The sequence below is a fragment of the Pleurodeles waltl genome, chromosome 2_2 (assembly GCF_031143425.1).
Source record: "Pleurodeles waltl isolate 20211129_DDA chromosome 2_2, aPleWal1.hap1.20221129, whole genome shotgun sequence".
NCBI classification, from domain to species: domain Eukaryota; kingdom Metazoa; phylum Chordata; class Amphibia; order Caudata; family Salamandridae; genus Pleurodeles; species Pleurodeles waltl.
The window spans coordinates 269,733,980-269,761,213 of NC_090439.1; positions in this window are offsets into that span (position 1 = coordinate 269,733,980).

Genomic DNA, 27,234 nt, shown 5'->3' on the forward strand with positions numbered 1-27,234 from the left:
CTTTCACTCTGATGAGTCTAGTTGGGTTTTGCGTTCGTTCTCTGTGCCCAGTGAAGTAGTGAAATACAGTGATTAATGATCCAGCCACAGAGAGGCCAAATCTACCACTGGCCCCCTTAAACCTCCAAAATCTACAGGTAAATGTTCAGTATCTATGGTCAAAGAAAAATCTGCATTTTGTGCAGAAAAGGTGTGCCATAAATTTGGACTGGGCCAAGTAATCACTGTTTCTTTTTTTTCTTCTTTTTTTGGTCCTCATTTACCTTCCATTGTTCTACTTCAAAGAGAGGGGGTGGGAGATTTGACTGGTTGTTTGCATCCCATCTCCACCAGATCACCCCTGTCTGGAGGTATGAACTGCCTGCCAACAGATTGTCAACATAAGGTGACATACTTGGAAGTGTATGTAATCATAGGCGCATACAAAACCTACTGCACGTCCACACCCTCACCCATACCCAACCGTTCCTACAGTGGATTCCAAAATCTATTTTTCTTGCTGTCCTTACTCAGGTCTAACTTTAAATTGTACATTAAAGAGTCTTTCCAGTTTGAAAAAGTAGGAGGGGAAGCACTGATCCATATTTTACATATTTACCTTCTCGCCACAAACATCATATAAAACAACAGTTTAGATCCATCCCTGTTCATCTTTGGTGGTTTTTGCAAACATTCAAAAATCACTAATGGGATGCTTACCTTAGGACTTGTGGGTAGTATTTCACTGATTGCTTCACCAACCTCTTTACAAAACTTACTAAGCTGAGTGCATTCTACAAACATATGTAGATCATCTGCGGACGCTGACCCACATTTTTTGTATCTGACCGTATTACCCTGGTCCAACCATGAGAGGTTTGCAGGTGTCCAAAAGACTCTATGGATTGAAAACAGATGATTTCTTCTTAATGCAGCGGGTTTAACTGTATTATATAAAAATGTCGTAGATATTTGCCATAGGTCCTTTTGCTGGAGCTCCGGCAGGGACTCTTTCCATAGCTCTTCTGGAAGGGTAAATTCCACAGTATCCATAATCAGCTAATACCATCAAGCCACTTCCTTCTTCAGCTGGGTTTCCAGATACATCTGATCCTCCAGATTATTAGTACACCCCACTTCCTCAGTCAAATTCCTCACCCAGCTTTTTATCTGAAGATATTTAAATTTGGACAGATAACCCCCTGCCTCCCTATTAGTATTTTCATATGACCTGACTTCTCCATTATAACAAAATTGTCCCCACTGCAAGAGTCCTGCTTCTTTCAATGGGTTTCCAAAGCATCCTCAGTCTACCAGGGTGAACCATGGGAATCCCAAACAGGGGCATGCTCGCAATAGTATGGCAGGTTCATAGCCCTCCTGACCACATACCAGAGTTTTTCTAAATCTTGTAACACCTTAATCAAACTTTCTTAAAGAATTTGGGATCTCCAAACTTATATAGAAAGTTTTTCTGCAGCTCGTTTCCCTCCATCTTTGCTATCAATATCTGCCCCAGCTCCGAGTGACCTGGTTGATTACAAATCTCCCTCGCATTTTTCAAAAGGACAGCCCACACGTAATATTGAAAATCTGGTACCGCCAGCCCTCCTTTCTCTTTCTTCCTTCTCAGCTTTTTCCAAGAAATACAGACACCTTTAAATGCCCAAATAAGACTACTAATTTTCCCCTGGAGTTTTCTTAAGGAGTCCTTGTTATACATTAATGGTAACAAGTTAAAAATGAATGTGAATTTGGGTACAACCACCATCTTAATTAAGTTAACCCGTCCTATAATAGTTAGTGGGAGATTTAACCATCTCTTCATTAACTGATCTACCTCCCTCATCACCTTTATAAAATTTACTTCTGCTACTTTACATATTTCATGCATTATAGTAACCCCTAAATGTTTAACCTCCTCCTTTTTACTTATAAAGCTGTTTACTTCCATATTCCATGCCATAACCTCCGTCTTTTGATTATTGAGTGCATAACCAGAGATTCCCCCAAATTCTACCATCAGTTCTTCCAGGACTGGTTTAGCATGATCTAAATAAGATGTATAAATCATCTGCATATAAGGAAACCTTGCTGGATAGATTCCCACACACAAATGGGGGAATTCTCTGATCACTTCTAATTCTGCTAGCCAATGGCTCAATATAGAGATCAAACAGTAACAGTGATAGCGGGCACCCCTGTCTCCTTCCCCTTTCTATCTTAAAGGAGGAAGTAAGAGAACCATTAAGCAAAATTCTTGCACAAGGGTTATGGTAGATTTTTTGTAATGTTCTTGTAAAATGTCCTCCAGGGTTATAAACTTCATATCCCATGTTTAAGTAGCTCCAATTAACTCTATCAAATGCCTTTGTCGTGTCAACCATTCCAACTGCTAAGGGGGCTCGACAAGTGGTAGCTAAGTCGATTGATCCTACCAGGCCGTGTATCAGTTCTTACATATGTCTCCCTTTTAAAAAACATTTCAAATCTGTCTGTATGAGTTTCCCCATAACATCCCCTAATCTATCTGCCAGAATTTTTGCAAAAATGTTATAATCACAATTTAAAAGAGATATTGGGCAATATGACTCATAATTTCTAGGGTCTTTACCTGGTTTTAAAATTATAGTGATAATGACTTCCCTCCAGGAGGGGGAATCCTCTCATCAGCCTCTATGATGTTATTACACAACTCTCTTAAAGAATTCATAACACTACTTCCCAGTGCTCTATAAACTTCAATGGGTAACCCGTCTGGCCCTGGCGCCTTATCCAGTTTGCCTGATTTTATGGTCTGCTCTACTTCTATCATCTTAACCGGTTCATTAACTACCTTATTTTCATCCTCACTCAGAGCAGAACCGATCTAATCACCCTAGCCATCTTTTCTCTGACTCCGATGGCACTTCTAACTTCTCTGTATAAATTCCTTAAAGAAATTAAAGAAGCTTCCTTCTGCCTCCTTCATACTTTGCCCAACCTCCCCTGAGATTCCATCCCAAATTTCTGCCACCCTGTTTCTTACTATATCCATTTTTATTTTCCAGGCCAGCATTGTGCCACTATTTTCACCATACTCAAAATAGGCTACCCTATTAACCTCACATCTCAATTTAATCCTTTTATCTATAACCGCTGCCAATTCCGAGTGGGCCTCCTGTTCTTGTTTATATAGCTGGTCAACTTCTCCCTCCTCAAGGTCCATCCATATCAATCTCTGCTCAAACTGCTGTATCCAATTTTCTAACCTACTTCATTATACATTTTCCTCCTATATGAGGCTATCCTAATCAGCCGCCCCCTCAAAAAAGCTTTAAAAGTGTCCAATACTAATGCTAATGGGCTGACCCTTTATTAAGATTAAAGAATTCTTCTGTTTCTGCCCACAACTCCGCAACTACCTCTTCCTCTAATAATAGCTTTCTATCTAAGGTCCACCTTCTTTCCCCCTTATTTACCGGCCACCTAAGCTTCAAACTAACAACTGAATGATCCGATAGATGAGCCCCAATGTGTATTACTTCCTCCACAAACTCTTTTAAGCTACAGTTTATTAAAAAATAGTCCATGCTAGACTGATGTTTATATTTTTTATTATTATAGGAATTACCTCTCCCCAGCCCTTTCTTTTCTCTCCATTCATCATATTTGTCCCATTTGGGTCATCATTACTCGCACCTGAGCTTGCATTTTTTCATTAACTCTCGACCTGCTGTGCGAGGACTTATCAAACTCATAATTCAGTACAACATTGAAATCCCCCGCCCATATTACTGGGTCCCAATTTTGCAGTAACAGATATGACAACTCTCCCAATGTGGCTGTTTCATCTCTATTAGGACCATAATATCCCACCAATGTGAAGGTACGATCGTAAGCAAGTAACTTCCCCACCACCTATCTCCCAGATTTATCTATAGGGCCCTCAACAAAGGTGATATTAGCATGATTCTTAATTAAAATGGCCACCCCCTTGCTACCTCCCATATAATTGGAGTTTGCTATCTGCTTTACCAAACTGCATGGCTTAAAGACTTCCAAACATTCTTCCTTAGAGAGATGAGTTTCTTGCAAAATCAACACATCAAATGGGGCATCCTTCAAATATTGCACCAACCTCTTCTGTCTGCTCTTTACCTGTAGGCCATTAATATTCCAAGACAGGAGTTTTCAGATCTTTTAACGCCATCCTTCCAAATAAAGCCCAAGCCTTCCCTTTGCATCTCTTCTTCCCCCAACTCCTTCTCTTTCCACGTCATCAAGGACCTTTTTTTTTTCCTTTTTCCCATTATGCTTCCTACTCAGTGCTCTCCTTCACCATCCCCCCTCAACCATTCCATCACCATACACCCCAGGAGAACCCACTCCATCTTATTAATCCGGTGTTACTGCCTAAGGAGGATCACCGTGCCGGACTCAGAGACTCTTCTCATTGACCAACCAACCTTGGCTGAGAGGAAGAGGCTTATACAGAGCCAGTACCCTTCTCTAATTTCTTAATCAAATCATCTACCTCATTCCAATCATTGAAATTATACATTTTATTATTCAGCATTACTCTTAAGGATGCAGGGAACCTTAATTGGGCCATTGCTCCCAATCTTTTTAATTTATCAATTCTTTTCCCCAATTCCCACTGTTTGTTTAGAGTAATAGATGCTAAATCTGATCTAATCTCGAAAGGGACCTCATCCACAAAAAGTGATTTCTTTTTTAATGCCATCGCCAAAATGTGTTCTCTAATTGCATATGTATAAAAGTAGTCCAAGATTTTCCTATGTTTATCCCTATTGGGGGATATTTTTGCTGGGACCCTGTATACCCTTTAAATATCCTTTGCGATATCAACCTCCAGTTCCCTTCTTGTTTTATTAATCGTACCACCAGCCTTTTTAAGTCATCTCCTTCCAATCCCTCGGGGAGTCTAAGAAACCTCAAATTGTTTCTTCTTTGATTATTTTCCAAAGACTCCATCTTGGCCATTACCCCCGCTTCTCTTGCTTTCAGATCTTTGATTTGCTCTTTATTTTCTTCCATGGCAGCCATCAAATCACCCACCTCCTCCTCTGGAGCAGCTGTCCGGTCTGCGCGCTCGTCTATTTTTTTACCGAGATCTTCACAGAGATTTCTGATCTCTACCTGGTTAGTTTTGGAAGTTTCAAAACCACCCCTCAATTCCATAGACAAAGCTTATAGCATGCTTGTAATGGAGTGACTAGACATATTTTTGTGCTTGTTTCCTACACCTAAAGACTGTGCATCCCCTTGACTGTCCCCACATCCTTCCTCTGTTTTGCCCTGCTTCCCCAGGCATACTTCAGAGGATCTACAATGTTCCATACCCGCATTATCTGTCAGGGTGTCTGTGTCAGAAAATCTGTCTTCACTTCTATCCAAGGGTAATACTTTCTCTGCATATTACATTCTCTCTTCACCGGTCGACATTTCTGGGGACCCTGGTAATATTCTAAAATAAGTTCTCAGTGATGGAGTAACCCTCACTTTCCTGTTAATTACAATCCCCAAACTACTCTGAGTAGATTTCCTCTTGTTATTATAGTGGATTTGCTCCTCCTTATTCCTCACCATAGTCTGCCTCGGGTGGGTCTCACAATCTTCTACTTCTGCCCCTTTTCTAGCCCATTTAGAACTTTGCAGGGAGTAGGCTGTGCCACCACTACTGCTCCTAGACACCACCTTCTCTCCTTCCCTTTTGGCCACAGCCACCCCCCTGTCCTATCCACAATTAGAGCTGGGGGGGCTTGGGATACTTCAGTGCCACTTAGTTGCGAAATGATGGTTTTAAAACGCAATGTACCTCTGGCACTTCTCTTCCTGCAGTTATTAAAGGAAACTCCTCTCTAACTCCTCTGGGCTTCCTCCTCTTGTGCCTCCTCTTATGTCTGTGCTGGCTCTGCCACTATTACCCCGGAATGCAATTCTTGCTGCAGCCTATCTCCCACAATGGCCCGCCTCTGACCTTGGGAGCCACATGCTCCCTCCAACGTGGCACCCCTGTAGCGCCCTGACTCAGTTCAGCATCCTCAGCCTGCGCCTTGCACCTCCGGAGCCTCCGGTAAGTCGGACTGTGCTTAAAATTTAATTTGCGTCTCAAACGCAGAGCCCTCCACGACCGGCTCCTTAGTTGGCCGCCATGTTCTCCGAGATTCCAGTAATCACTTTCGTGTCATACAGAAATCCCGAAAACATTTTTGGAATGTGCATTAAGCTGAAACCTGAACCAGGCACTGCAAATCACTTTAACATCTCACCTTATTGTGGAAAATATCTGGTTGGTTAGAGGGCTACTGGTGCGATAACTTGATATGGAGTTTTAAATACTATTTGACCATAATATTATCGTCAACATTTTGTGACTGCAAAAATACTAAGCTCGCTGCTCAACGTCGGAATCCGTCAACACCGTGGGCTGCTTTAACTTCCTTTTGCAGCTTCCTTGACAATACTGTAGAATGAGAATTTGATCAACACTGAAGACTTCCATACTGTGTAAACCCTAAACTTTTCCTGCTTTTGTCAATGACTGCATCGGGCCCCAAACTCCAGCAACCTGTCACTGTTGAGCCCTGCTTTGGTCCCTACCTACTGCCTATGACACTAAGAACGATGGATTAAACCCAGATCTATGACTGGGGGTGAGTGTTTGACAATGTTCAGCATTCCGTCCATCACTTGTTGTTTTTGCTTTGTCGCCCTAAGTGGGAAAGGTATGCCCAGACGTGGGTCCCGTGCTTCCCATGCCACTGGATTCAAGCTAGCCTGGCTGATGAGGGGTGAAACCCCGAAACCGGTCCCAGGATGCTTGTTTCCGGTCCAGTGAGGACCTGGCTTGGCAGTTCGGTCTGGACTGTTCCCATGAGGAACAGGGTCAAGACTGATTTGCATATGTCTGGGTCCAAATTGGGGTGGCATGGTGAGCAAAAGAACGATGGATTAAACCCAGATCTATGACTGGGGGTGAGTGTTTGACAATGTTCAGCATTCCGTCCATCACTTGTTGTTTTTGCTTTGTCGCCCTAAGTGGGAAGGGTATGCCCAGACGTGGGTCCCGTGCTTCCCATGCCACTGGATTCAAGCTAGCCTGGCTGATGAGGGGTGAAACCCCGAAACCGGTCCCAGGATGCTTGTTTCCGGTCCAGTGAGGACCTGGCTTGGCAGTTCGGTCTGGACTGTTCCCATGAGGAACAGGGTCAAGACTGATTTGCATATGTCTGGGTCCAAATTGGGGTGGCATGGTGAGCAAAAGAACGATGGATTAAACCCAGATCTATAACTGGGGGTGAGTGTTTGACAATGTTCAGCATTCCGTCCATCACTTGTTGTTTTTGCTTTGTCGCCCTAAGTGGGAAGGGTATTCCCAGACGTGGGTCCCGCGCTTCCCATGCCACTGGATTCAAGCTAGCCTGGCTGATGAGGGGTGAAACCCCAAAACCGGTCCCAGGATGCTTGTTTCTGGTCCAGTGAGGACCTGGCTTGGCAGTTCGGTCTGGACTGTTCCCATGAGGAACAGGGTCAAGACTGATTTGCATATGTCTGGGTCCAAATTGGGGTGGCATGGTGAGCAAAAGAACGATGGATTAAACCCAGATCTATGACTGGGGGTGAGTGTTTGACAATGTTCAGCATTCCGTCCATCACTTGTTGTTTTTGCTTTGTCGCCCTAAGTGGGAAGGGTATGCCCAGACGTGGGTCCCATGCTTCCCATGCCACTGGATTCAAGCTAGCCTGGCTGATGAGGGGTGAAACCCCGAAACCGGTCCCAGGATGCTTGTTTCCGGTCCAGTGAGGACCTGGCTTGGCAGTTCGGTCTGGACTGTTCCCATGAGGAACAGGGTCAAGACTGATTTGCATATGTCTGGGTCCAAATTGGGGTGGCATGGTGAGCAAAAGAACGATGGATTAAACCCAGATCTATGACTGGGGGTGAGTGTTTGACAATGTTCAGCATTCCGTCCATCACTCGTTGTTTTTGCTTTGTCGCCCTAAGTGGGAAGGGTATGCCCAGACGTGGGTCCCGTGCTTCCCATGCCACTGGATTCAAGCTAGCCTGGCTGATGAGGGGTGAAACCCCGAAACCGGTCCCAGGATGCTTGTTTCCGGTCCAGTGAGGACCTGGCTTGGCAGTTCGGTCTGGACTGTTCCCATGAGGAACAGGGTCAAGACTGATTTGCATATGTCTGGGTCCAAATTGGGGTGGCATGGTGAGCAAAAGAACGATGGATTAAACCCAGATCTATGACTGGGGGTGAGTGTTTGACAATGTTCAGCATTCCGTCCATCACTTGTTGTTTTTGCTTTGTCGCCCTAAGTGGGAAGGGTATGCCCAGACGTGGGTCCCGTGCTTCCCATGCCACTGGATTCAAGCTAGCCTGGCTGATGAGGGGTGAAACCCCGAAACCGGTCCCAGGATGCTTGTTTCCGGTCCAGTGAGGACCTGGCTTGGCAGTTCGGTCTGGACTGTTCCCATGAGGAACAGGGTCAAGACTGATTTGCATATGTCTGGGTCCAAATTGGGGTGGCATGGTGAGCAAAAGAACAATGGATTACACCCAGATCTATGACTGGGGGTGAGTGTTTGACAATGTTCAGCATTCCGTCCATCACTTGTTGTTTTTGCTTTGTCGCCCTAAGTGGGAAGGGTATGCCCAGACGTGGGTCCCGTGCTTCCCATGCCACTGGATTCAAGCTAGCCTGGCTGATGAGGGGTGAAACCCCGAAACCGGTCCCAGGATGCATGTTTCCGGTCCAGTGAGGACCTGGCTTGGCAGTTCGGTCTGGACTGTTCCCATGAGGAACAGGGTCAAGACTGATTTGCATATGTCTGGGTCCAAATTGGGGTGGCATGGTGAGCAAAAGAACGATGGATTAAACCCAGATCTATGACTGGGGGTGAGTGTTTGACAATGTTCAGCATTCCGTCCATCACTTGTTGTTTTTGCTTTGTCGCCCTAAGTGGAAAGGGTATGCCCAGACGTGGGTCCCGTGCTTCCCATGCCACTGGATTCAAGCTAGCCTGGCTGATGAGGGGTGAAACCCCGAAACCGGTCCCAGGATGCTTGATTCCGGTCCAGTGAGGACCTGGCTTGGCAGTTCGGTCTGGACTGTTCCCATGAGGAACAGGGTCAAGACTGATTTGCATATGTCTGGGTCCAAATTGTGGTGGCATGGTGAGCAAAAGAACGATGGATTAAACCCAGATCTATGACTGGGGGTGAGTGTTTGACAATGTTCAGCATTCCGTCCATCACTTGTTGTTTTTGCTTTGTCGCCCTAAGTGGGAAGGGTATGCCCAGACGTGGGTCCCGTGCTTCCCATGCCACTGGATTCAAGCTAGCCTGGCTGATGAGGGGTGAAACCCCGAAACCGGTCCCAGGATGCTTGTTTCCGGTCCAGTGAGGACCTGGCTTGGCAGTTCGGTCTGGACTGTTCCCATGAGGAACAGGGTCAAGACTGATTTGCATATGTCTGGGTCCAAATTGGGGTGGCATGGTGAGCAAAAGAACGATGGATTAAACCCAGATCTATGACTGGGGGTGAGTGTTTGACAATGTTCAGCATTCCGTCCATCACTTGTTGTTTTTGCTTTGTCGCCCTAAGTGGGAAGGGTATGCCCAGACGTGGGTCCCGTGCTTCCCATGCCACTGGATTCAAGCTAGCCTGGCTGATGAGGGGTGAAACCCCGAAACCGGTCCCAGGATGCTTGTTTCCGGTCCAGTGAGGACCTGGCTTGGCAGTTCGGTCTGGACTGTTCCCATGAGGAACAGGGTCAAGACTGATTTGCATATGTCTGGGTCCAAATTGGGGTGGCATGGTGAGCAAAAGAACAATGTATTAAACCCAGATCTATAACTGGGGGTGAGTGTTTGACAATGTTCAGCATTCCGTCCATCACTTGTTGTTTTTGCTATGACACTGACCAACCTGTCGATAAAACATCAATGTCCAGAACTATTTTAAGAAGGTAGCTGCTGAACAGGATGACCTATTGCTTGTATCTGGCCAATGATCAATCACGGATGGCCTTAACTTTGACTTTGCCCTGGCACAGCATGACCACTTGCCCATGGTTGGCACATCTTTGGTTCCCCTTACTGAATTCTTGTCGCTGTGGTCTCATTTTTTCATTAAAATATTATCTAATTTTATAAATTGGACAATGTAAAGAAATGCTTCTATTTGCATGATCAGCACCAAAGGTTTGGATTGATGCTGCTGGTTTCTTGAATGTGAGATTGCACTGATGCCTGCTAAGCAGATTTTGGTGCCAGTGTTCCAACTGCTTACAAAATGTATGTTGAATTGGTTAATTGGCTACCCCAATTGGAATACATTAACTTAGTTATAAGTCCCTAGCATATGGTACCAAAGGTACCTAGGGCCTGCAAGTGTCCATCATGAGTGTGAAAAAGTACAGCATGACTCTCTTCCTGCCACTGCAGCCTGGAAGAGCAGGTTTAATCGGCTAGTTCGGCTTTGCCATTGAAACTGATGGCAAAGGCATCACTCCCTTTAACAATATCAATAAGTCTCCCCTAAGAAAGGCATATTGAGCCCTAAGGCAAGGAGTGTATATTATTAAGTGGGACATGCACTTATAATATCTTAACAGTAAAAGGCCAAACTGTTGTTTTTAGTATGGAGAGGTTAGTCGCCACCATTGGCCAGTACAGAGCTACAGACTGACATCTCATCCCTGATAACATTTTAGTGAGACTTCTGCGATAGGTACTTTGTGGTATCAAATTAGTCTTTTCATTAAACCGAACTTGAGGCCCAAGTCAAATTTAATGCCACTTTAAGAAAAAGCTATTTTTACAACGCTGCCAGTCTATTTTGATCCTACCCACCAGACAGCCTTTTGCCCTCGAAGGGAGGAGTGGAAATGACTCTCAAGTACAGGAACAATAGAGGCCTGATGCAGAGGGAGGTGTGACCTCTACCTAGCTGGAAGCCACATAGTATGCTGGCCCAAAAGGCGAGTTTCAAAGAAGACGCCCCTTTGATGGGCAAATGGCAACTACACTTGAGAAGGGATGACCCTTTGTTCACTTAGGTGGGATGGCACTGGGACAGAGAGGGAAAATCACTCACCAAAACATTCTTTCAATGATGTAGCCCACAGGTAGCCACACTCCTAGGGTGAACTAGAAATCTCCACACCCCAAGAGAGGGGTTCAGACATCTTGTAAGTGGGCAGAATAGTTCATTCTGAGATTGTACAATGCTACACCTAGCCAGAAGTCATCATAAGGTAGGAGGGAACCTGTTAGCCCATAGGCTGGTGACTATCATCCCTCAGGTCTCTTTCTGGGCATAAATATGGCACACCTTCCACTTTGTATCTCAGACCACATCTGGACTGGAGAGAGGACCAAATCAGGACTGCCTTGCTGACCTTTGGGCCTGGTAAGAGAGGCTGCACCAACAGCTGGATTGCCCTTGCTGCACCTTGGGCTAGCAAAGAGAAGAATGTGCATGTGGTGCTTGGCCCATTACCAGGGTGCTCCTGAGCTCCAGTGAACCTCCTGGAACCTATCAGGACCAATGCACCCTTGTGCAAATAATTGGTTTGTACGGGCTCAGATACCTTTCTGTAATTTATATGCCAATCAATATTCTGAACTTATCCCAGCCATTGAAAGGACAGCAGATGCACATATTATATTGGTCATCTGCTAGGGCTGTGTTTTTTTTCTAAAGTTGAACATGACCGAGATAATATCAAACAAACCTTTTGCCAAATTGCAAGTTATGAACAACTTAATAAAATGTGCACCAACTAATGAAACACTATAATATACATATCTGTACATCAAAAGGTATGTAAGGAAACTTACAAGTTAGCAAATGACACAAACAATGCCACAAACAAAGTTGTCCTAATTCTTGGTCAAGTACAAATTTACAGATAAGAGAGCCCTGTCGCCAGCAAGTGCACCCCAAATTATTTTCAACAGAGTAAAATAAGCTTTAATGTGCACAATATCATCTGATACATTGTGGGTCATATCAGAGAGTGTGGCACAGGCGTAGGAGTGAAAGCATCTGAGGCCGTATCGTGAACAATGTGCACATGTCCAAATATATTTTGTGAAACTCCATTTGTAAAACTGCAGCAACATTTCTGTGATTTTGCACCTAATCATTAGTTTGTTCAAATGCCCTTTGTTGTGATTAGTGAAGATGCCCAAATGGTATTTTTCATTAGTTAGTGCACTTTAAAAATTTGCTCTTGAGAAAATATCTAAGAAACATGACTTGTTTTTTTAACCATGTTCTAAGTTAGGAAACATTTAATAAAAAGTACACCTGCACAAGGTTGTTTTGCTATCTTGTATCAAGGCCATGGATAAAAAATGTGGCATATATACTAAGGTATGTGGCACCTTTTCTCTGCCCCAGCGTTGGATCACTTTAGGCAGCTATATGCCAATGCACACACCCTTGCAATAGTGCAAAGTTGTGTCCATTCATTGAAGCACAGGTTTTGTACAGGAACGGGTCCCTTTTCATACAAAAGCTATTCTTGGAGGCTTTTTCCACTCGGTATGTGTGCTGTACATTGCAGAACAAATGGAAAGTTGGAAATTGAGGAGAAAATAAAACAATACTCCTTGTTGTAAATGTGTAAGAGTTGTATCCATATCCCAGTTTGTGAATAGGGACTGATGTCAAATCCAATGGGTGGTTACATGGGAAAGACCATACAGTACAGATGAAATGTCCCCTTGATGCAAAGTAATGCGAATCAGCACTTAGTACAACTTTCCGTTACTTTAAGATGCTATTTATTGCAAAACCCAATCCTGTCACTTTACATTGGGTTAGAGTTACAAAAGTGACACAGACCTGGTGCAAAGCTTCAATAAATGTACAACACATTTTACAAAAGGGCCTTTTAGTCATGCAGCAGACACCAGACCAATCTTCACAAAGCAGTGGAATAGCACAAAGAAATTGAGGTATAAGAAAAATATCTAAATAAATTACCCTCAAGTACAGCAACACCTGAAAGTCTAAGTTTATACAATGCAACTTTACATCTCAATATATTATCTTCCCTATACATATATACCCTTTGGATAGGACACCGAAAATGGCAGACATGTGAACCCAGCATTCTGCTCCGGCCTCATATTAATCCTGACTAATTTACCCAGGAAACTGCATTCGGGTGACCCCTACATCAGTGGACTATGAAATGGTACCCCCCGGTGTTCCTGAAATGAAAAACAACTGCCCAATGAGACAAGATGCATCAGTAATCTGCCTGGCCTGCGCTGAGGGGTCAAAATGGCAGTGGCAGAATGATGCAGCTGAGGGTGCCACGCTGAAACTTCCAGGCCCTTGCCGACTGTGAACTGTGAAGACACTGAAGCAGCATCCTGGAACCTCCTGACTAGAGCTATCAAGCATGCGCAGCACTAAGGCTGCACCCATGGCTGTAGCTCTAAGATAGAACTGAGGTGATGAGTGCATATCCAACCAGCGTTTCAGTGGAGACACGGCCGGCTGGGAAGTACGCAGGAGGAAAACCTCAAGACCACTCCTCCGTTCTTTACTTGCACAATGGACCCAGAGGGTATTCAATTTCTCATTACTACAGTAGTGGCCCATGCCCGAGACATTGAGAGGGACGTGCCACAACAACCTGGCTCAGGGTGCAGTGGAGCAAATTGACTCTGCGAAAATAATAACTCTGGAGATGAATTAACTTGGAACCACTCTCCCCTGTGTGGACTAGAGACCATGGCACAGTGGAACTACCTTGGGAACCCTTAATCTGTTTGCTGACTGTGTGCTGCAGTGGTTGCCCCCCCACCTCCAAGCTCACCAGCACAGGGGGCTGGGAGGACCTGAAATAAATTGCTTTGATTTGGCAATAGCTCTTAGAGATAGTCTGGTGACCCCTGCGATGTGTTTGAGCTAACGTCCATCGGCGATCCACCGCCACTCATCCTGTACTGCTAAGATTCCAGCTGTTGCACTCTACAACTGCATAGTGAAAGGAGCCATGGGTAAACTTAGACATAAGCAGTCTCTTGCCACTCTGGACCAACCGGGAACCCTCCCAATCATGCAAGATGGAACAGAACTAGAGGGCTCCAGCAACTCATTCATCCAATCTCAATTAGGTAAAGTATTGGCTGCCATAGCAGACTCTAAATTCCCTGCAGCAAGATATAGGTGTGATTTCTAGGGGCCTGGTCCTCCTTCGGGCGGAACACAATAAGTTGTCTAAAAGGGTGAACTCTGTAGAACATACAGTGGAAGAACTTAGGCCTGGACACACTGTGCTCTCCCACAATCTACAGGAACTTGAAGGATAAGTCAAAGTGTTAGAACAAAGGGCTGAGGATGTGGAGGGATGCAATTTATGTAACAATATAAGAGTGGTGAGGGTCTTACAGCCTTCTTCTCCCTATAAAAGGCTCATAGGGTCCCGGTGCGACCACCGGCCCCCGGCTGCCCACCCCACCCTGTAGTGGCACGTCTTCTACATTACAAGGATAGAGACACCATACTACAAAAAGCACGTGACCATGGCTCATATGCACTGGGGAATGGGAAAGTGCTGCTATTCCCTGACTTTACTGCAAAAGTACAAGCTCAAAGGGCATCCTATCAAAATTTCAAGAAAGCTCTCTGTCAAGAGTGATTGCAGTATTCCTTAATCTTCACGGAGGAATTGCAGATTATCCAAGATGGAACAACGCATTTGTCCACATTTCTGGACAAGGCCTGGTCATGGCTTGAAGAGTATAAATCAGGTATGTCACGCTCAAAGCTCAAAACTAAGCTTAATAAAATCAGTCGAAGACACAGGAAGAGGACTCGAAGCATTGCTGAGGGATCTTCACTGAAGAGACCCTTCTCTACACAGACCAAAAGAGACAGGGCGGCAGAACTGCAGGCTTTATTGGACCTGGTCCTGACACAAAGTACTGAGGAAGGAACCAAGGAGTCTTCAGACAGTGGCTCAAATCATTCAGATTCAGAAGCCTCTACTTATCTAGGGATACCCCTCCTGATGTGACCTCCACAGACAGCCCGGGAACGTATTACATTTTTGGCCCTAGAGCTCCACCTCTGAGACCTTCTAGGCTTCATGAACAGTGGCCTCCCTGCTGGATATTAAAGTTATGCCAACCAGGGGAGATTGATGTGGCTAAACTTAATAATAGGTAACCACCAGGTGGCCAGTCCCGGAGGACATCCAGAACTCTCCAGAACAAACTAAATAAAGCCGGAGTGGAGTTCTAGAACAAATCCCTTAACTGCTCAACCCCCAAAGGTCACCGTTAACAAATAATCAAAGGTGGTGATCCTATACTAATGTTTTCTTAGTTTTACAGGTTTGGGTGGCCCGCTGTTGCTGAGCTGCCCTTGGGTATGGAAGTTTGTGGTGGGTGTCATTTTTGTTGGCACAGAGTTTGTACATTCACTTGAGGATTAGATGGCTCAGGGGTGGCAAATCGGGCATAGAAATCTATATGACCACACCTTAACAACTGAACTGGGTAATGTTGTGACTATCATTACATAGAACATAAGGGGGATGGGATGAGCCGCTAAATGGCATGACATGCATAGCTGTTTGCGAAGATGTGGAGCTTAAATAGTTATGCTACAAGAGACACATCTACTTGCTGGGAGGTTGATTGTCTAGGCATGTGTGGCGAAGCCATATTCACACTGTATCCTGTTCGGCATACTCCTGTGGAGTATTGATCTGGATGAGGGCTGATACCTCTTTTGAACACATACACACATACAAACATTAACCGATATTGATGGCCGCTATGTACTGGTCAAAGGCTGATTGATGGGCAAGGTGACAACGCTGGGGAGCATTTATGCCCCAAATCAGGATCAGTTAACATTCCTCCATGAGTTCTTCTCGCCATTGGCTACAATGGGAATCTTCAGCCTACTCCTAGGGGGGATTTCATCTGTGTGATAAATATTGACATGGATAGAGCTACCCCACCACTGCTGGGAGCCCCAGCTCATAAGTTATCATAGGGCTTGAAACAATGGCTCTTCTTTTGGGAATTGTTAGAAATCTGGAGGTTACAACATAATCAACTGCAAGAATATTCATACTATTTGCCCAGATACAAATTATGTGCCAGACTAGTAATTTTTTTAGCTCTGCACCAATGGAAGGCCAAATGTTACACATAGAGTATCTGGGGCGCACAATTCCATATTATTAAAATACTGTCCATTACCAGAAAGATCTGTTATACCTCTGTGGAAACTTAACCTTTTATTACTCGAAGGCACCTCCTTTTGAACCTCCCTGCATAAAACCATCACAGACAATTTTCAACATATCCAGGTCTGAAATAACTGCTGACCCGACTGCTACACTGATGTTGATTGATCTTGAAAAACCATTCGGCTCCATTCACTGGGAATTACTATTTCCTGTCATGTTGCAAATGGAACTCGGGGACACATGGGTAAACTGGGTCCAATTGTTATATTCATGCCCCCTTGCCAGAGTGAAAATAGGCACCATGGTGTCATCCCAATCTAAGATTAAAAGAGGCACCAGACAGGGGTGCCCATTGTCACCCCTTTTATTCCCTTTGGCCATTGAACCACTGATGGTTTTATTTTGTCTACGAGCCCATAAACAAGGATTGACCTTGGGAGGTGGATCATATATGATATCTTTATATGCAGACGATCTGCTTCTTCATTTGTGAGATGGGTCCAAGAGTGTACCCATTGCAACGTCCCTGTTGTCAACATTTGCAACCCACTTCAGCGTAAAAGTAAATGCGGGCAAAACACATTTGTTTCCACTGACTACTGATGCAGAACATCCTTCCACCCTCCCACAGGGACCTGCCCCCTTCTGTCATTCAAATAATTGGGTATTAGCATATTTCACACCCTGGTTGACCTACAAGACGCCAATCTGGGCACCACTCTCAGATCACTAAGATCCTGTGTGCAATTCTGTAGATCCTTAAAATTACCAATCGTGGCACGGATCTCCTTATCCAAAATGATAATTTTACTTGAACTATTATACTATTTCACCAATCTGCCAGTCAAGATCCCAGCATCGTGGTTCAGACAATTGGATTCCCTCTTTTGGGACCTGGTTTCAGACATGGGCCTCAGTAAGGTCTCCTTAGAGGTTCTTTGGAGGCCACCAGGGTAAGGGGGTCTGGGTGTCCCAAACTTTGAACTGTACTATCTAGTGGCGCAGTTGCAGTGGGTCGCCCAGTTGTTGGATGGTTCACACTTGCACGAGTTAGGACTGAGAGGGAACGACAACTAACAAATCTGTGTTACTGGCAAAGTTGCTTAATGGGATTCTGATACTCCCCCATAGCACTGGACTTTTGGAAGTTGTACTATGGTGTTGGAGGAGTTGCCACTACCACTCCTCAGTGACCCCCATGTACGCGAATGCACTACCCCTGGCTGGCATCCCACATGGAGACCCACTTGCCCTCTTCACACATAATCAGCTTTCACCATGGACAGAGGTAGGCCTACAGACTGTAGGAGACTGCTATCCCTCTGGCTGACCTGACAGAGCAATACGACTTACCCCTAGGCTAATTTCTCACCTATCAAGCCTTGACTCATACATTTAAAAAAGTTATGGCCAGGGACTACCCAGAAACCAGACACACACCAAGTACTGCAATGTCTCTTAACACTGGGATCAGCCAGACACTTGTTAAAGTGGCTACATTAAGCTCTCATACATTTTGTTAAGAAGTCTCTTTTGATGATCAGGCAGAGATGGGAGACATTTTTTGAATGCGACATCTCAGATTCGGATTGAAGGAGGGTGTTGACCTATCCACAATGGTTGTATGACAGAACCACGCAGGCCTTTTTAATGCGTGCTTTTACAATGCAGTTTAAACAACAAATCCGTCTTTACCACGCATTCCTGAACCACGCAGATCTTTACAATGACTTGCTTTATGGGGCAATGAACTTTGCAATAGTGTAATTTACTATTCCAACTCCAGTCTGCGCTACAGTAGGGAAGGTGTTGGACTTCAAATCCAACACCAGTCCAACAATTAATTGTAAAGACCTGCATGGTTCAGGAATGCATGGTAAAGATGCATTGGCTGTTGAGATTGCATTGTTAAGGAACTGTGTCGTTACCATTGCATAGTAAAGGTTGTTTCCCATCCGCAATGAGTGTCTAGAAATAGTAGGCTATGGTATATTCAGTTTAACTATGTACATATGATCTACTTAACACCACATAGACTACAAGTTGTATATGGGGTGACCCCAGACCATGCTCACGATGCTCTTACATTGAGGCAGATTTCACACATATGGTGTGGGGATGTACAGTAATACACAGTTTTTGGGTGGGTGTTATTAACAGCTTTAATGATACACTGGGCCGTGCCCTCCAATGTACAGCTGAAATGTGCCTGTTCGGCCTACTTCCTAGGCCACATACTAAAATGATGGGTTCTAGATTTTTGGATCTGGCCCTGATACTGGCTAAACGCTGCATAGAAAAGCAGTGGACATTGCTGGTGGGACTGGGTTTATCTCAATGGAACCAAGAGGTAACCTTATGGGCTGGGGTGGAGGAGAAAGCATTGCACAAGGTATATGGAGGAGGCCGCTGGTGGGACTTTGGTCAGAGATATTGGGTGTCTGGGAACAACCGGGAAATGACTTGGATACTGATATTGGGGCGGAGGCCTTACCCCCACAGGACTCAGCAGAGGCCACACGATGAGTACATCTGCAAAGTATATACCACGGGTTCCCTGTTAGTCACTGTAAACCGGCTAAACAAGAAGCGGGAATTGTAGAATTGTAACTACTGGATGCACATAGTGACAGTGCCCCCCCACCCCTTAAACCCTTGCCCACATTCCCCCAATTAGGTTTAATATGAAATCCATGCTTCCTAGGCGAATGATCACCTTCATTCATTTTGAAAATGGAATAGAAATTCCCCCAGAATGGATCGTAGTTGGATTGTTAAAGTTGTGGTTATTAGCTCATAGATATAGAATAGATGGTGATCTAATGGCTGCCACAGAATCCAGGTTTTTCTCCATACGGTGACACAAATGACAACCAATATTCTAAAATTCTTCATATGAACTCCTTATGTGTTGTTATAAGACCTGATTTACTGAGCCTTGCATTTTTCCTAATAATAGAACAACACATTCTCTATCATCTTGACTGTATGTCAACCAAATGTGAAGCTATAATGTACCTTGTCTTTTATGTCTATGCAAAAGCCAATAAAAAGATATGAAAAAATTAATATATGCCCTTTCTATGAAGTAATGTATCTATATATTTATTACGTTACTCCTACTGTAGAAGAGGAAAAAAACTTTTAATCTCTCCAATGCACTATTCTGTCTCACCCTATACCTCTCTCAATCTAACCTCTATCCTCACTCTCTGACTCACCCCAAACCTCATTCTACTATTATGATATCCAAAGAAATCCTTTCTAGAAACTACCCTCATCCATCCTTCATGGCTCACCCCAAGCCTCGTTTTACTGCTGTGATCTCCCAAACAACCTTTTCAAAATTCTTCCCTCATGTACCTCTCCTTTGCCTTATCCCAAACCTCATTTTAATGCTATGATCTCCCTAATTCCTTTCTACAGACTCTTTCTTCCTCCATTCTCCTTTCACTCATCCCAAACGTCATTTTACAACTATGATCTTCCAGTTAACACTTTCTAGTCTCTTCCCTCTTCTAAACCTTCATTATTCTATTCAATCCATTTAACAGACTCACATGTCCACCGCTCAAATTAACTCATATTTCCCTATACTATTCCACCACTAATCCTTTTGGGTTCCGGAGTAACGTGCTACTTGATGAAAAGTGCTTTGATGCCTTGTCAGGGGTAGTAGGTGCTACATAAATATAATCACAATTACAAGAGTGACACAGATAAATAGAACCATGTGGGACAGAACAGCGTTTTCACTACCCGTTTCCCATCGCAACATGTTTGTTTCTGATTAGAAACAAAGGTATCATCTTATCACTTTTTCCCATGGCTAAATTCATGGGCCATTACACATTCACAGAGGATGCACCATGTGGACTAGCAAATCACTTACAGCTTCCCCATGTAGTCATTAGTTTTTCGAATGCAACACAAAGGCCAAGTGGATTGATGAAAAACCCTCGCTGTGCATGGCATGTACCTCCGGGCATGCACTCAGAGGGCACATAGAGCTACATTTTAAATGCTCTGTGTGTGAGTTTAATACTTGTTGCTTTTTATATGTAACTACAAATATAAATAACACAATTAAACACAAATAAAAGAGTCAACCAGTGTGTGAAGGCCCTATTTTATTTTCATTCTTTACTTTTTAACATAAAACCAATGACAGTGTTATGCCATTTCAGGAAAATTGCAAGTTAAATAGGGCAGAAATGCTGTGCGGTAGCACCGGCGTGCTGGGGCATCGGAAGCCACCTACTCCTCGATTACGGCGGAATTTGCTAACCAAACAGGGATTAAACTGCTCCTTTTCTTCATGGCTTTCAGGTGGTAACTTCCGGATACAGTTATTTCAGACCAGGATATGCTGCCAGCTTAGTGTGACTAATAGCTCAAGTCAACATTCGTCATATAATGTAAATTATACATTGTATTGCGCTCTAGGCATGTGCCCGTTTTAATCGCTTAAAGCTGTCTCAGTTCCCAGTTGAAATGACTTTGCTGGTGATCCACTGTTATAATACGAAGCACTGCTCTGCTAAACACCCTAAAATCTCAATTTCAATGGTAGTCAACATTTTAGTCTTTTGAGAACATGTGCTTTTCAACTCATAGGTTCTTTAATTAAATTTAAAAAATAATTTAACCTTACGCCCCCAAAGTATGTTGCCAATGAAAAATAGAAAACTGAGCTTGACCAGTAGCACAGTCCAGTGGAGTAACAAAGCCTCCCGTAGCCCCTGCAGTGCGCGGAGACCCCCGAACTCCAAGTGTCCCCCTCAGCACAGCATCCGGGTCTGAGAGCACATGAGTGAGACCGGAGGGGGATCCTCCATGTGCTTTGCAGGGGAACCCCATCAAGATTCGTTACGGCACTGGTACAGTCGTCTTGTGTAAAATCAGTTTCTGTCAATGTTTTCTGATCTAGCAGGAAAAACATAATTTTCCTACGTTGTAATTAACTCTCTACTTACATTAGCAACATAATTGCTGTGATGACTAGCTGACTGATTTAGTGTTAAGGAACTTATCATGGGGTAACTTATGATTCGCTTTAGTTGACAACTGATAGAGCGGAACGTGGTAACAATTTACCTGCGTTCGGACGCTCTTTAGGTCGATGAATCTTTTGACTAAGTGGGAACACTCTGTACTCTTAATCGATCAATCACCTTATATCAATAATCAATAACGAACATAAGCAACACCTTGAACAACATAACACTTAACAATTAATCCAGAATACATTTCGGCGAACCCTGACCTTTCAGCCAGGAATAACCACACCAGTTTATTGCAAAGTTAGTGAATTTATTTCCCTATATTAACAAAGCTAGCACAATATAAATGTGTCTCAACACCAAATGATAAACATAAATGAACATTAATAGCTGTCCATATCGTCGAAACAAGTGTAATCTATGTAGCATTTGAATCACAAGGCATTCGATAGTGGCAATGCAAAGCACTAATACGATAATCTGTAATGGGCTAATTGCGTACATTTAGTCAGCATAACAAGATCTCAAATTGCATCGTGCGACATATGGAATCCTCGTCTAACCTCAAATTAGCATCAGCATGTGGGACTTCATGCAAAAACAATTTGGTAACATCAATTTAGAAAACTCCTAGCTAAGGTCCTTATCAAAATCAGCAGTTGGTTACCTAAAAGAAACACAATGCAATTTTACAATTTCCTTTCATAATTACCAATTCCGATCAGCAATCAATGAAGTCTTCGTCTCACAGGTACCGTTTCTCAATCAGCATGGGCACCGTTTCGATCGGCATGGGACTGGGCAAAGGGGCAGGGGTGAACGGGGCAATTGCCTCACGGCGGCAAAGTAAAACTACTACTTCATGCAAAGGGACAAATCAAAGTTAAAGTCTCTAGGGCAAGAATCATTAAAGTCTCTTTCTCTCGACTAGAGAAAGCATCAAAGTCTCTCAAAATGGCGTCGCAGCAAAATGGGCCATAGTAGCTACGAAGTCAAAATGGCGGGATGTCCGAAGATAGAGAGAGCTCTCCTCTCGTGCACCTGGGTTTTATAGGCAACAGTTCAAGTCCAGTAGGGTCTCCATTGGAGGGTTCATAGGTTAGCTTCAAATTGACCAATCAAAAACGACAGTTCTCAAGCTTTTACTTAAGCATACATTATCCTTGGAGATGGGTACGTAATTTGCAACATTGTCTCTCGATTAGCTTACTCTCAGAGCCTCCATTGTCCGCACCTGCAAGTCGGCCTTGAATTAAAGAGAAAATATGCCATGCTGGCACTGACTTTAAGATAAGCATGTGAACAGTTTCTGTGGAAAAGTACAGCTTCAAGCTAAAATACACGTTTAATAGCACAGTGGAAAAATACGAACATCTAAACCGTGAGACCAGGCAACTAGGCCAAAGCCTCCGCTAAAGTAATGCTAAGCTAAAACATTTCAAACAAGCAAATCGTAGCACACGTTTATGATTATGTCGGATTAGTGCAATTCTAATACACCACGTTATATAAAGCACGCGTATAAATGATGGCAAACTACTCTGAGGGCACATTTTGTCCCTGTACAATCTTTATTAGTTCGGTTAATGTCACACATGATTATTTCAGCACTACGTTTATGCGTTAATAAATCGAAACCTTCATTTTCTGCTTCATCACAACCAAACTCTTCCAATGAATAGGCAATGACAGTTCCTATTGTTTCTGAGGAACAGAGGAGAAGCGAACCACAGTTGCACATCTAATATGTTTCACCCCCACCGTTGTTGCTACCACACATACTTTTAACTAGGCATCCTGGTCAACTCACTCACCCCAGGAGAAGAACATATTTGCTTGCTTCACATTCCTAAAGCGGTGCACGCGCTCCATGTTCAATGACATTATTAGCCTTTAGTGCACTGAATTTGACAAGTGGTTGCCACAAAAACAACATAATAGAGGGTGATAGAACTGACAATTAGAAGAAATTGTGAACTTTGATTAGCAGGGTCACTGTTAAGTTGTTCTCTCACCTATAATCACCGTCTCCTTGCAACAGACTTAGGCCCATATTTATACTTTTTTAGCGCAAAAAAGCGGCGCAAACTTTCAAAATACAATTGTATTTTGTGAGTTTGCACCGCTTTTGCATCAAAAATTGACGCAAATGTGGCGCTGAAAAAGTATAAATATGGGCCTTAATTCAAAAGGTAATATTACTTAAAGATATTCACAATGATACTAAAATTATGCGGTAGTGCATGACCAAATAATGTGGCATGGCTGGCTCATTTCCAAGGCATTAACAAAGTAAATGATCAGCATAATATAAGATTCAAAGCAAATTATGTGCACGTTTTATGGCATTATTTTCAAGCCATTATGACAATTCAAGCCCTTGTGTATTGAGGCAAAGTAGATCAGTTCTTTAAGAAAATTGATACGAATTCAGCCGGCATTATACAATACACAATTGTTTTCACCAGCCCTTCATAAATGTGCCTGCACTGAAACACAGGAAGGCCATATTTTTTTTTGTAGGCTTCTTCCACCAAGTAATTTTGCTTGCACAAAATAGAAATATTCTTGTACTCAGCAGAATACATACATATAAGCAGACATTTAATTTGACAAAGGATAGTGCACTTCTTTAAAATTGCCTATGTCGGCTATCCTAAAAAGTATCCTCTAGAGATTAGCTTTGGTCTAGTGGCACGCAGGCCAGTTAATGGGAACTTTCTTAAGTCAGTGCAGAAGAACCCTTATGCAGCAAGTATCTCAACACATCACAAGGGTATTCTGTCATTTTGACGGAATCCCAAAATGAAGAACATTAATTAGCTTGACAAAATCAGACTGACAGAACTTTATTTTGGGGAAACCTCATGGTGACAAAACTCATTTTTCACAAAAATACAAAGATTATTGTGCAACCAAAATACTGGGCCATAACAGTTTTGAGTCCCACATCCAGTAAAATATAAAATAAGTATTCTTACAATTCAAAATATATTAGAAATTATCAAAATAAAAGATAGTTAAAAAAATTATTCTAAGAATGGAGTTGGTTTAGCCTATTTTTACATCTGCTCTGGCTCAGAAGTAAAATAGATGACAGGGCAACATAGTACAAAGAAGAAGAGCAGAAGTGAAGGTAAGCAGGGAGACAAAGGGGGCAGGAGGTGGGGGGTGGAACTAAGATGGTTTATGGATAGATTGGAACATGGCCGTAGGGTGTTGCGAGAGGGGGAAGAAGGAGCTCAGTCTTGGGGGTTCAAAGGTGGACTCCCACTTATGTCATGTTTAGAATGCAAATGGTAAATAACGGAGGGGGTGGTGGTAGAGGTCAGGGAAGGGGAGTGGATGTTCCTTTAAAGCAATAGAGAAGCAAGTGAAAAACAGGAAAACGGTGTGCAAAGGAAAGTCAAATTAAAAAAACAATGATGAAAAAAACAGAGAAAAAAATCTGAAAAAGTAAATCAGCAGGTTAGTTTCATCAGCCGAGTGAAAATCAATCTAGGAGAAAATTTGTCAAAACAAATGACATTTTATCAACTACTAGCACGCCTGGTCCTTAGTAAGTAAACTTACAAGGGGACGCGTATAGGTCGATGAACCTTTTGATTTGCATGGAGTATCCTAGCTAGGCTAATGGCACTCACACTAATGATTAATATGCAATTCAATAAACATTAATCACCAATCAGCAATGAATCAGAAACATAACACCCCAAGACCCTCCAGTAATGAATAACCACAACTCACTATACGTTTTAGTAGTTTTATTCCCTATTAGTTACAATACTAATATATGAAACTTAGTTCAAACTTGATTTGAGTCAACTAATCTGTACTAATTCACTAGAAGGCGCTAAAAAACATAGCCTAATCAAGACTTGCATCAGAGTACATTCTAAAGCAGTAGCATAAGTCAACAATCAAATAAGGAATGAATAAGTCAACATAAGTTGCAGAGCTCAGCAAATCAGTTTGTTAATCATTTGTCTCTGTGTTGTCAATGTCATAGGGTTGGAACCTCACCTAACCCAGATTAGCATCAGCATGTGGAACTTCATGCAAAAACAGTTTAGAACATGAATTTGGAAAAACATCTAGCTAAGATAAAACCTATTTAAACAACACAGTTGGTACCTAGAAAGAAAGGCACAAAAGTTAATTCAGCCACATTGTCATATTTACCTATCCTCGGTATGGATCAGCAAAAAGTCAATCTTCGTCCTCAGGTCATCAATCGATCAGCATCACATCAGGCTCTCAAGAGCATGAGCCCAATGACAGAATCTTGAATCGCCTTGACATCTCTCTCCAACCGTCTCATCTCCTATCTCATCTGAAGTTTTCCCTCTTTGTCACAGCATTATATCAAAGTCACCCAGGCTATCGCCCAATTTCTAATTGGTCAATTAATCACACAATTTTACTTTGTCCAATAGCCTTTACAATTCAAATCTCTAAATTCTAATATTACACACCTCTTAGATTGTTGATTGGTTCACTTTGCGATGTCCTCATCATCCGGCTTGTCAGGTATCGAAAATGTTGCATGTTCTCCTCCAGTCAGTATCTCTATTGTTCGACTCCTGGGAAAGTATGCTCTGAGCACTTTACCCAGTAGTTGATACATTCTAGTTTCTATCGTCTCCTGTCTGTCAGTTCATGCAAAGGTTTCAGCTAAGCAATTTTGTTAACAATAAGCAGTTCACTGTTAGTCTGATTTGTCAGCATCTTTCATTGAACGTTAACATTCAGCTTCTGCATGAGGCCTGGCAAACCCAGGCCACAACTTCGGCTAAGTTAAGCTCTACAATATAATGGAAAACATAAGTTATATCTCTCAATATGACATACTACTAAGTTATTCTAATACATTTTCAATATTTCATATATGCTAGATGTTCTTTTAATATAATTCGTGAATCTTGGTAGTCACTCTCCGAGGTCACAATTTCAAACGTGCACATTATTTTTCTACATTAGTCATTTTCTACATTTTTTGTTATTCAAAATGCATAAACATTCATTAATACTTTCTAGTTAAGACATTTGTGTTAACAATCCCTCCTCTGATGACTAAATGTGTCATCACACTACTTTTACCACCAACAATTTTACAATTCTGTTTCTTCATCATTTTGCATTCTCCTCAAATTTTCCCTATAGATTCTTTCTCTATTTTGTTCTTCCCTCCTCTGATTATTTTTAGACCTTTTCAATGTAATCTTTTGACACAATTTACATAATCCCCATATTCTTAATACGCAGCAATTACAATCAATATTCCCTGTATGATTTTTAGTAATACACAATTCCAAATGTTACTAAGCCAATTCCCCACTGAAACAAACCCTTTCCCTAATTTTTCACACACACCTGGTTCTTTCAATTCCTTCAAATCACTGCTTGAGTTAGTCAGGTTAGTAAGTAAGTGCCAGATGTAGCAAAGGTTATTACCCATTCTGTGTCTATGGGAAAAAGTGTTCGTATAAGTCTCTTATGTCCTTACAATTGTTAGAGATATGTAAACAGCAATGCCTAGAGTTAATCATTTTACAGACTCCGCCGTCCTTTGCTAGCAAGACGATTTTGAAGAGTCATAGCTCTATCCGTAAGCCAATTCAGTATCTATCTGGAGTATTGCCCCTGTAAAATTTGTCAGCATGTTATCCACAATAGTAGACAACTTTCGAATCTTGATCAAATTCAGGATGACTCCCAATGAAGGAATCACTGCACCAAATATATCTCCCACTATCGCAGAAGAGGATTCCCTCCTCTGTCTCTTATGATGTAATTCAGTCAACTTCGGAAACATTTTCAAGTCCTCTATCTGGTAAATCTTTGGGAACACTATCCCCAAATACCATGTCCCATACCATTGTCTTGGAAGACGGTAATAAGCATTAAGTTCACAAATAAAGTATATACCTGGAATCGCAGGGTCCTGACCATTCAACATAAAAGTCCATTTACTCTGAAACAAAAACACATGCCTACATTCAC